Consider the following 9,288-nt stretch of genomic DNA (forward strand, 5'->3'; position numbering starts at 1 on the left):
AAATTAGCCTGCAGTACCACTGCTCTACCCATATGAGCAGCAAAAATATGTTTTTAGATCAAATGATACAGATTTGAACAATTACGCACAAAAACATCAAAATTAGCGCAGAAACAGTACTATATAACATTTTAGACACATTCTAGACAGTTTATCAGCTAAAAAAAGTTAATTTTGTGGTAAGTTACTCTTTAAAGATACCCCACACCCCAGTATTTATGGGATGACATTGAACGTGAAAGTATGGTGTTCAATCTGGTGGCACAAATGTAGCACCATAAGAGAGGGGCACATTTTGAGTATTGAGCTTAAAAACAATTAAAAAGTCTTTGACAAAGACAACTCCAGCTGCAACATATAATGCTAAGAATTACAGTGCATGGAAACGACTCCACGTATTAACTTTAATTTATCCATGTGTTGCTCCATCTTTCAGTGACTTGGTTTCATTGAAGGACTCCAGCATGTTTGCAGGTGATTTTCTTATCGTGAACACATACTGTAAGCTTGTTGAGAAGAAGTCGGTAGTTGACTCATCTTAATATTTCACTTTAAATGCCTGTAGTCCTGCAACACAGCTCTCAAAGGTGCTGCTGTTGTAATGAAGGTTTAAGCACAGCTCTATAATCTTTATCTCTGGGTAATAGTCAGCAAATTGTTCTTGGTGGAAGTCTGATCCTGCTCTGACATTATCAGTCATTTAATAAACTCCTGCTTTTGTGCTATATATTTACATCTCCAGGCAACCAGTTTTTTCCACATTGATCTAAATGTTGACATCACTGGAATTATCAGACTGGATGTTATTGACTTCACCCCATTCCATATATTGCTGCAGGTGCCACAGTAACCATAATCTTTAGTTTTTCATTTTAATTCTAAGTGATCACAGTGATGTGGCTGATTGGTGTTGAGCAATCAGACGTAAAATGTTAAACCGGGCAAGAAAAGCTTCAGGTGTATTATGAACCCATTTATGAACACAAAATTGCAAGAGAAACACGGCTGGGGGGGAAGAATAGTACTGAAAGTCGATGACAACTTGTAAGTCTGAAAGATCAAAGTGATGTGAAGGAGTTGCTTTTTGTTTGGTAATTAGGAACAAACCAAGATGATTTGTTTCTCCATACCGAGAACATCTTTGTCGTACCATTGCATCATGCTAATGTGAAATTATTCATATGTTTCTGTTAAGTTGGAACTCAGATTATAGTCCTTTTACATGAAACGCTCTATTGGCAACTTCATTACCACAAATATCATCATTCATTGTCTCTCACAAATTTAGCCTCTCTGCTTCAGGCACTTTGGCTTGGCTCCTCCTGTCTTCTGTCATTTTTAGTTGTACAGTAGTTGTCATGCTGAATAAATTRTTGTCCCTGTTTTCCACAAAACAAAACTTTGTGAAAACAAACCTAAAACAAAGTGACTTTTAGCCTCAAATTCTCAACATTTCTAGCAAGTTAGCTTGTTTTGAATGTCAGAACAAGACAAGCTTAGAGGTCGGTGGTGCCTCTATTAGACCTACTTTTCCTCTTTTTTTCAGTTCTTCAGACTTTGGTTGTGGAGCTGCAGTGTGATTGGACATTTTCTGAAGATACATGAGAGTTTCTATGATTGTCAAAACTTGGATAAAAACTAAAATTATGAGGTGTCATGTAGCGAGTAGCACTCTCATTGATTCTACAAAGGTTAATTAAAGCCTCTATCTGTTTTTGCAAGATTTCTGCAATAAAATGTGTCCATGTGTATGTTTCCAGATTTGCATGTGTGGGTGGATGTACATCTGTGTTAAAACTTCTTTCATGGCTGCATGTATGTCCAYGCAGGAGAAAGTGTGCACACGCAGCTATTTGTAGCCGGTCTGTCTCCCAGGGAACCCACCCTCCTTCTGTCGGTTCCACACAGCCGAGACCAGCCAAGCCCTAATTTTACCCTAAATTTACCAGCAGCTGACCCTGTTTCTCATGTGCATCACAGACCCTGTGATCCCCGTGCATCACTAATKCGGTCTCCTTGATTTCTCACTTACGCTCTGTGCTTTTCCTTTCTCGTTCCTGCAGACATACTCTGCATAAAAATCTATCTTTGCTCCCCATATGCTCTTTCACACACTCAGGCGCAGTCACTTTCACACCTACACACACTCATCTGTACCGTCACCAGAATAGACACAAGAGATGGCAGTTTTAAACCAAATGGCAAAACACTTTTGGGAATCAGACAGATCAGTTATGTAATTTCGTACAGTAATTTTTGTGTGTGCTGGCATGACTGATGTGATGAGAAGCTAGAAAAACAGGCCTGTGGCATTGGAAAAATGAATTAACCAGTGGTGCATATGGCAGTATTGTGTAGGCAAATGGTGAAATACCACTTGCCCTTTTAGCCTGGGGGCTTTTGGGGTATGCAACAATTCATAACACTGAAATAAAAGGCTTTTTACATGAGAGCTGAAATACAGTATATGCCAGCCAGGACTTTATACTATAGTTATACAATGATCATACCTATGGTTTTAAATCTTTAAAGGGGCAATATCATGTAAAATCAACTTTTTTGAGTTTTATACCATGTTATAATATTGTACTCTCAAAAAAAAAAAAAACATGCCCAAAGCCTTGCATTCATGCATGTTTGAGAAATCCTGCAGCATTGTTAGGAAGCCATGCTGAGGAGCAAAACGACAGGTGGGGACCAGAAACATCTTTTGGGACCAGAAATGCCTCTGGGACGTGTCTTTAAGATGAGCTTCCTCATCACGGAGCACACCTCCCCATCCCCCACCCCACACACCCCGCCCATGACTCCTGCAGGCTCTTGGCAGTAACAGAGCAAACTGAAAGTGAAACCTAACTGTCTGCTGCTCACCACACTACTTCTCACACAGTGAAGCTCTTTTCAGATTAAAAATACCTTTAAGGAAATGTATTTTCAGATGCCAAGTAAACTGCATCATAGCATACACACGAAGCACCCCCCCCCCTCCCCCGACCGAAACGTATGGGATGGAAGGTGGTTCTTAAAGAGACAAAGGCCAATTTCAAGGCGTTTAGAAGAGGAAGTGATGAGAAAAGTTTATTTTCTATTTAAACATAAAAAACAGCATTTTAATAACAGCTAAAGGTGACATAGATTCTTTATTGTGGAATAGTATTTAAATATATGCTTGAGAAACACATAATATTGCCCCTTTAAAATCAATGAAACCCTCAGGCGGCAATTAATTTGCTATTATACAGGAATGATGTGGAACCCAAGCATAAACATTGATTTTGCAGAAATCATCTTGAGCTTAGAAAGATTTATCTGTTAAAATTTCAAGTATTTTCACAACTGCCTTTACATTTTGATCTAAAATTAGCTTTGGGAGTTTCTCGCTAAAACAGATCAACACTGAAAATGTTTAACAAATCACAAAACTAACAAAAATGAAAGTACCATTTTGTTATGGAATACATATCACTCACTGCCTTGTATATTAAAGTTTTAAACAAAGGCCTTGCTCAACCTGGTAGTGCATAAACATATGTGTTGGGAATGACTTTCAGTTACTACCACAGCAAATTTTATTTTAAAATCTACAAAAGTGGCACAGCTACAGTCATCTATGTGTTTGTCAAGGTCAATAGGTTGTTGCAGCCATCCTAAATTGGACCGACTCCAAAAGTTAATTAACTGAAKATGTAAAGTCAGTGKTTTACCAATGTAGTAGAAGTACCAAAAAGAAAAATTCAGTCTTTTTAATAAAATTAACTGATAGTCAAAGAACAATATTGATGTCAAAAGATAAGACATAACCTAAAATATGATTCARCAAATAGTTAAATATGAGGTGTGGTGAGTAGTTCAACAAATTGAAACAAGTCACCAACATACACCGTTCCTAGTGAGTTATTATGCATGTGGTACCATCAGTTATTCAAAGTGCCACAGCTTGTCATGTTGTATGGAGTAGCTAAAAGTAAGGCCACAGCAGTGTCGTTGTGTCAGCTGGATTCTCCACTGAGGCTTTACACTAATTCACTGTATCCGATCCTACTCAATGGATCCGCAGGCCAAACATTACTGTCATTGTTCCCGCCAGAGATGCTGGCTTTAAAGGGATAGTTAGGAGAGGGAATGATGTTCAGCAACTTTTTTTGGATTGTTACTGTAAGCATGAGGATGATTAAACAGTCATTTATGTCAACAGTGTAGCGATACAATATGTGTGGGTGTGTTTAAGGCGCTGCTCGTTTGGTTCTGATATCTGCTTGTGTTATTATTTTATGGAACTAATGCTTCTTGATACGATTACAGAAAAGGATTGGTTTAATAAAAACAAATTTTATCCTCATTGATGAGCGAATTTACTTTTAAACTGCATTCACAGTGCAGGTCTTAATGCTCAATTCTGATTTTATGAAAAAAAAAAAAAAAGATTTACATATCTTAAGGGAGGCCACATCCGGTATGGTGAGGTTATGACATTCTGGTAGATTGAAAAACTTATCTGACTCAAAGCACAGTAGAATCTGGGAGTGGGCCACAGAGATGACAGCATCTGCTGAGAAAATGAGGACAGGAGAATGTATTTATTGTGGCAGGGCAGGCTGGAAGATGAAAGATTTGATGTTATTTATTGTTTTGTTAACATTTTACATGCTCTGACATGTTAAACACTGTACATTTGAAACTGAGTGTTTGAAAAAATCCGTAAAACTTGAAAAAATCTRTGACATTGCTCTGTACGTCCATACACCTACAAAATTAGGGGAAATCCCTGTAAATTATGGAATATCAACTTGACATGTATGCCCTTCTGAAGGGGTCAGTAGGTGCAGGTGTGCATGACCATAGTGAAAAAGAGTACACACACCCACAAGCTGGTTTTGCAGCTGTATCTCAAGCTGAGATATATGCAGTCCACCAGTGGCATCTCTCAAAGAMCTTCAGTGTACACAGAAGGAAATATGTGACTGGCCATGTCGAAACCAGGAACAAGTCTCCCCCGGGGTCGTTTTGAGTTATTTACAGAATCTGATAGTGTGGGTTCTAAGCTATCCAATGATGTTAAACACATGGCAATAAAAAAAAGAATGAAGTAGTCATTTGAATGTTAGCAATCTGCAAACAAGATTAGAGTGACCCCCACTTAAAATCTTTCTAAAAACACCTTTTTTTTAACTCATTGACTTTTAACCCAATGGATATTATTATTTTTTATTGGTAGTGATTTTATCTGTTTTAATGCTTTGTTTTATTATGTTTTGTATTGAGTTTTTAATTCATTTACATTGTTTTATGTTTTGCTTTGTCATTTTATTTTGATGTTCATTTATCATTTTTTGTCTCTTTCTGTAAGACCCAATGTAAAATTACAACATTACTTTTAGCTGTACTAAAAATAAATCTGCAAATGTCACTGACGTGACCCGCATACACAGAGAACAACGTGGCGTCACAACTTGTAGCACATCGATTCTGAAGTTGCTGTTCAATCAGAGCTGATTAAATAATTATCTGACATGCTTGTTTAGTTGATTTAGTTCAGTGTTTATATCTGAACCTGGCTCTGACTCGATGCTCAGGTGAAGCATTTAATTTTTGGAACGTATTGCTTTGAAGAGCTTTGATAGTAAAGTAGGTTGATACGGGACAGCAACCGAAGAAAAAACTTTTTATCATGTTTCTGTGGGTTTTAAGGACATGGAAAATAAAAAAAGGAAGAAAAAAAATAAAATAAACAACATGACTCCAGGTTAGTGTCTACTGATCCTTCACTCCCGCACCCATTACAAAAAAAGTTCTGAAACTCACCCCAAACTGAAACCATCTCCCGTCATGGCACGTTTTCTTTTCAACAAAGTATTTCTGTGAATGTTGTCATCTCCAAAATAAAGTCTGTTAGCTTCAAATGCTGTGGTGGTGATGTCCAGCTTCTGAAATGTTACGGTCCAGCTCCTTGCCACAAGTTCAAAGCTTTCCTCATCTTCCTCATCTTTGGCTAACTTCAACTGCAAACTCACGTTTCCCAAAGTACTGTGGTCGCTGTCATAGACTCTTCTGCTTCATCTTGATCTGATTCAGAATAAGAAGTGGCATCGGCGTCTGCCTTGGTAAAAAAGTTACTACTACGCAGACACCGTGACTTGGTTCGGTTCTGAAGCAGCACGTTCTCAGTCTATGTTCATTCCAAAACAGAACTCAAAAGGATTAGGAACTGGTGAAGTAGCCATGCGTTTCTTTCAGACCTGCAGCTTACTGGAAGAAAACTCACAAGGTGTGTTAACAGCCCAAGAACAGCCAAACAAATCCAGCATGTTAATCAGCTGTGTGGCTCCCCTCCCCAAAACACAAATTTCCGGTCAGCCCCTTTAGCTCTGAAAACAGGCTGAATTCAAACACATAGTTTACCATTTTAAAACTCCAAAATTGGTATTTAAAGCATGGGGTGGATTCTTCATAACTTCAGCTACATTTTTCTAAAAGAAAAAGAAAACCACAATTTTCTCAGAAATTTTATTCCTTTTTTTTTTTCTCTGTGCATCAGAGATTTGTTCCTTCTTTTGTCGTGGCCCATCACATGTTCATCCTAACAGATAGCCAAACTGCTATTAGAGCTCTCCAAGGGTCACACGTGTCATTTGGGAGTGTCCCAAAGCAGTCAACCAAATAGGCATCAACACTCAATCCATTGGAGCTGACAGACTCTAGATGGGCATGGAAACTGATAAATGATCCAAATCTTAGGTTTGGAAAAACTTTTGTTGCCCTGACAAGGAAAACTTTAAGCCCCCTGATTGGAGTCTTAACTGGGCACAATCTGCTCAATCGCCACAAAATGGTGATGGGACTCCGTAACAATGTCCTGTGTGATGCCTGTGTCATTGAATCAGAGACCTCCTTGCACTACTTAGGCCACTGCCTGGCTCTGAGCAATCAAAGGAAAGGAATTCTTGGGGACCCCTTTATTGATCCTGAGAATCTCAGACCACTGAATGTTTCCAACCTTTTGTCCTTCATCCGAGGAACGCGAAAGTTTAATTAAAGCTCAGTGTCCTTTTGGGGAGAGCAATGGGCCCACTTTCAAGGCCCTTGTTTATATGGGTTCCTTATCCAGCCCCACTCACCATAGCCATACCCACGGCATGATAGCATCCCACCACTAGGTGGAGGTGCATAGGGTTCAAAAATAGCCTGTAGCCATCAAAATCAGTGTGTAAAAATCTTCACTTTGCTGCCTACTTTTGCTGCTGCCCAGTTATAAATGGGAATTTTTTCACTTAAAAGTTGTAAATTTAAACTGGAACATCCCCTCCTGTCAGAATTCCCTGTCAGAAAGTGGATGAGTTCAGAACTCAAGAAAGCTACTCACCACAACTGAATAGTGAGTAAAACTCTCTTCCTTATACTTCTAATAGTATTCCTGAAATATTTATTTCACATTTAGTCAGTACTTTTCAGTGTTTATAAGGTGACATGTAAAGGTTTCTATGCAGAAAATACTACATAGAGCACAGTTATTGTTTGTTAGCAGTGCTCAGCCATAGCAATGAGATAATGAATATGTCAAAGATAAACCAGAAACATTGGAGTTAATTAGAAATGGTCCTTTGAGTGTCAACATAATGTCATATGGCCCTCTGTGAAAATGAGTTTGAGACATCCCCAACCCTAATGTCCCAGTTAAAATCTTTTTTTGTTTGTTTGAAAGTATGTGTCATGACACGCTCTGCTCCGCCCACCACAGCTTCCCTGTCAAGTCATTCACCAATTAGTAATCATCATCATTGCACTCACCTGTGATTCCAGTATTTAAGCCCAGGCTCTGGCCTTGTTCGATGCCAGATTTTCTCCAGCGTTATTTTCCCATGCCTCATCTTGCCTTGTTTCCCTCTATCTCGTTTCTGGACCTTGGACTCTCGCCTCTCGCCTCTCGCCTCGCCCCTCATTGGTACCTCCTCGCTCTCTGACCACCGGCCTCGAACCCTTGCTCTGGACTCTGGACTTAAGATCTCTGCCTCGCCCCTCATTGGTACCTCCACGCTCTCTGACCACNGGCCTCGAACCCTTTCTCTGGACTCTGGACTTAAGATCTCTGCCTCGCCCCTCATTGGTACCTCCACGCTCTCTGACAAGCGGCTCTGGATTCACAAACACATCTCAGGATTCAGAGGTGGATTAGCCTTTTTGTTTTTGCTATCCACCATCCTGTCATGTTTTTCTTCGAAGCTTCCCCGTTCTAACCTTTTTTTTGCGTCAAAATGTCAATATAAAGTACAGAACTATATGAAATAATGCCAGGGGGTAAAACAACAACAAAAAGAAAACATGACAAGTGAAAAACAGTGCATGAACAGAGAATAGTTCATGAAGTACAGTTAAAGAATTTTAAGGCTTCAACAGTCTTTACAGCTTTGGGATTAGTTGAGGTCCGAATGGTTTCTACATAATGTAGCAGTTCAGACAAAAATAGATGAAAAAGAGGCTTCTTGGCAGAAAATTTGCACTTGTGAATATTAAATTTAGCTAAAATTAATAATAAACTAATTACATAAATTTTTTTAGAGGGGCAGAAATTGTAAAAAAAAAAAACAAAAAGCACATCTGTATATAAGAGGTAAAAACTGCTGAGGATTTGAGACTGAATGTAGTAAACAAAGCTTTTCCAGAAGCAAACTGTGAAGGGACACCTCCAAAATAAGTGCACTGTAGTTTCATTGTCCAAATTACAGAAGGAGTAACTGCAGTCAATGTCCTTGTGCAAGTTCTGTTTTGCAGGGTAACAACAATGAAGAAGTTTGAAGCACACATCACAAGGTTTGTTTGTAATGAAGTATTTTGAAGACAAAGTCCATACTGTTGTCCATTTGATGTCAGGAGAAAACTGTCTCCAGTAGTGTGTCACATAYGRCATTGTTGCAATGTCCTTCTGAAAAAGAGATCTTCTACTCCTGTTTCTTATRGAGGGTTTAGAAGAGAAACACATTTTACCCACAGCTGATTCAAAAACAGAACAATGGATATCAACAGCTCTGTCCTCCACAGAATGAGAAAACCCTTTAAAGAGCATCAGAACCTCTTTAGGAATAGCGTCCATAACAATAGCAAATTCCCTGGGGGTAACTGGGATGCAGTAGGAGGATAGAAATTCGGGATAAGATTTAAGGAGCCCATCAGAGTYAAGCAATTGACTTAAAAATAATATTATTATTGAACCAGTTGGGGGAAAACAGAGATTTATTTTTATRGAGAATATTACAGTTATTCTAGATAAGAAAAGTGTGAGGGGAGAAAGAACGC

General features: G+C 38.9%; 1 protein-coding gene across 1 annotated transcript in view; it reads right to left on the bottom strand.

Annotated features, from left to right (window-relative positions):
* kcnj12a (potassium inwardly rectifying channel subfamily J member 12a) overlaps window positions 1-7,855 on the bottom strand; it is a 29,482-nt gene extending 21,627 nt beyond the window's left edge. Inside the window, exon 1 of the mRNA XM_014008132.1 lies at window positions 7,786-7,855. The gene's annotated coding sequence lies outside the window, so the exon portion shown is untranslated. The remainder of the gene's footprint in view (window positions 1-7,785) is intronic.
* Window positions 7,856-9,288: the final 1,433 nt, after the last annotated feature.

Source organism: Austrofundulus limnaeus, unplaced genomic scaffold (assembly GCF_001266775.1).
Source record: "Austrofundulus limnaeus strain Quisiro unplaced genomic scaffold, Austrofundulus_limnaeus-1.0 Scaffold48, whole genome shotgun sequence".
Classification (NCBI taxonomy): Eukaryota; Metazoa; Chordata; class Actinopteri; order Cyprinodontiformes; family Rivulidae; genus Austrofundulus; species Austrofundulus limnaeus.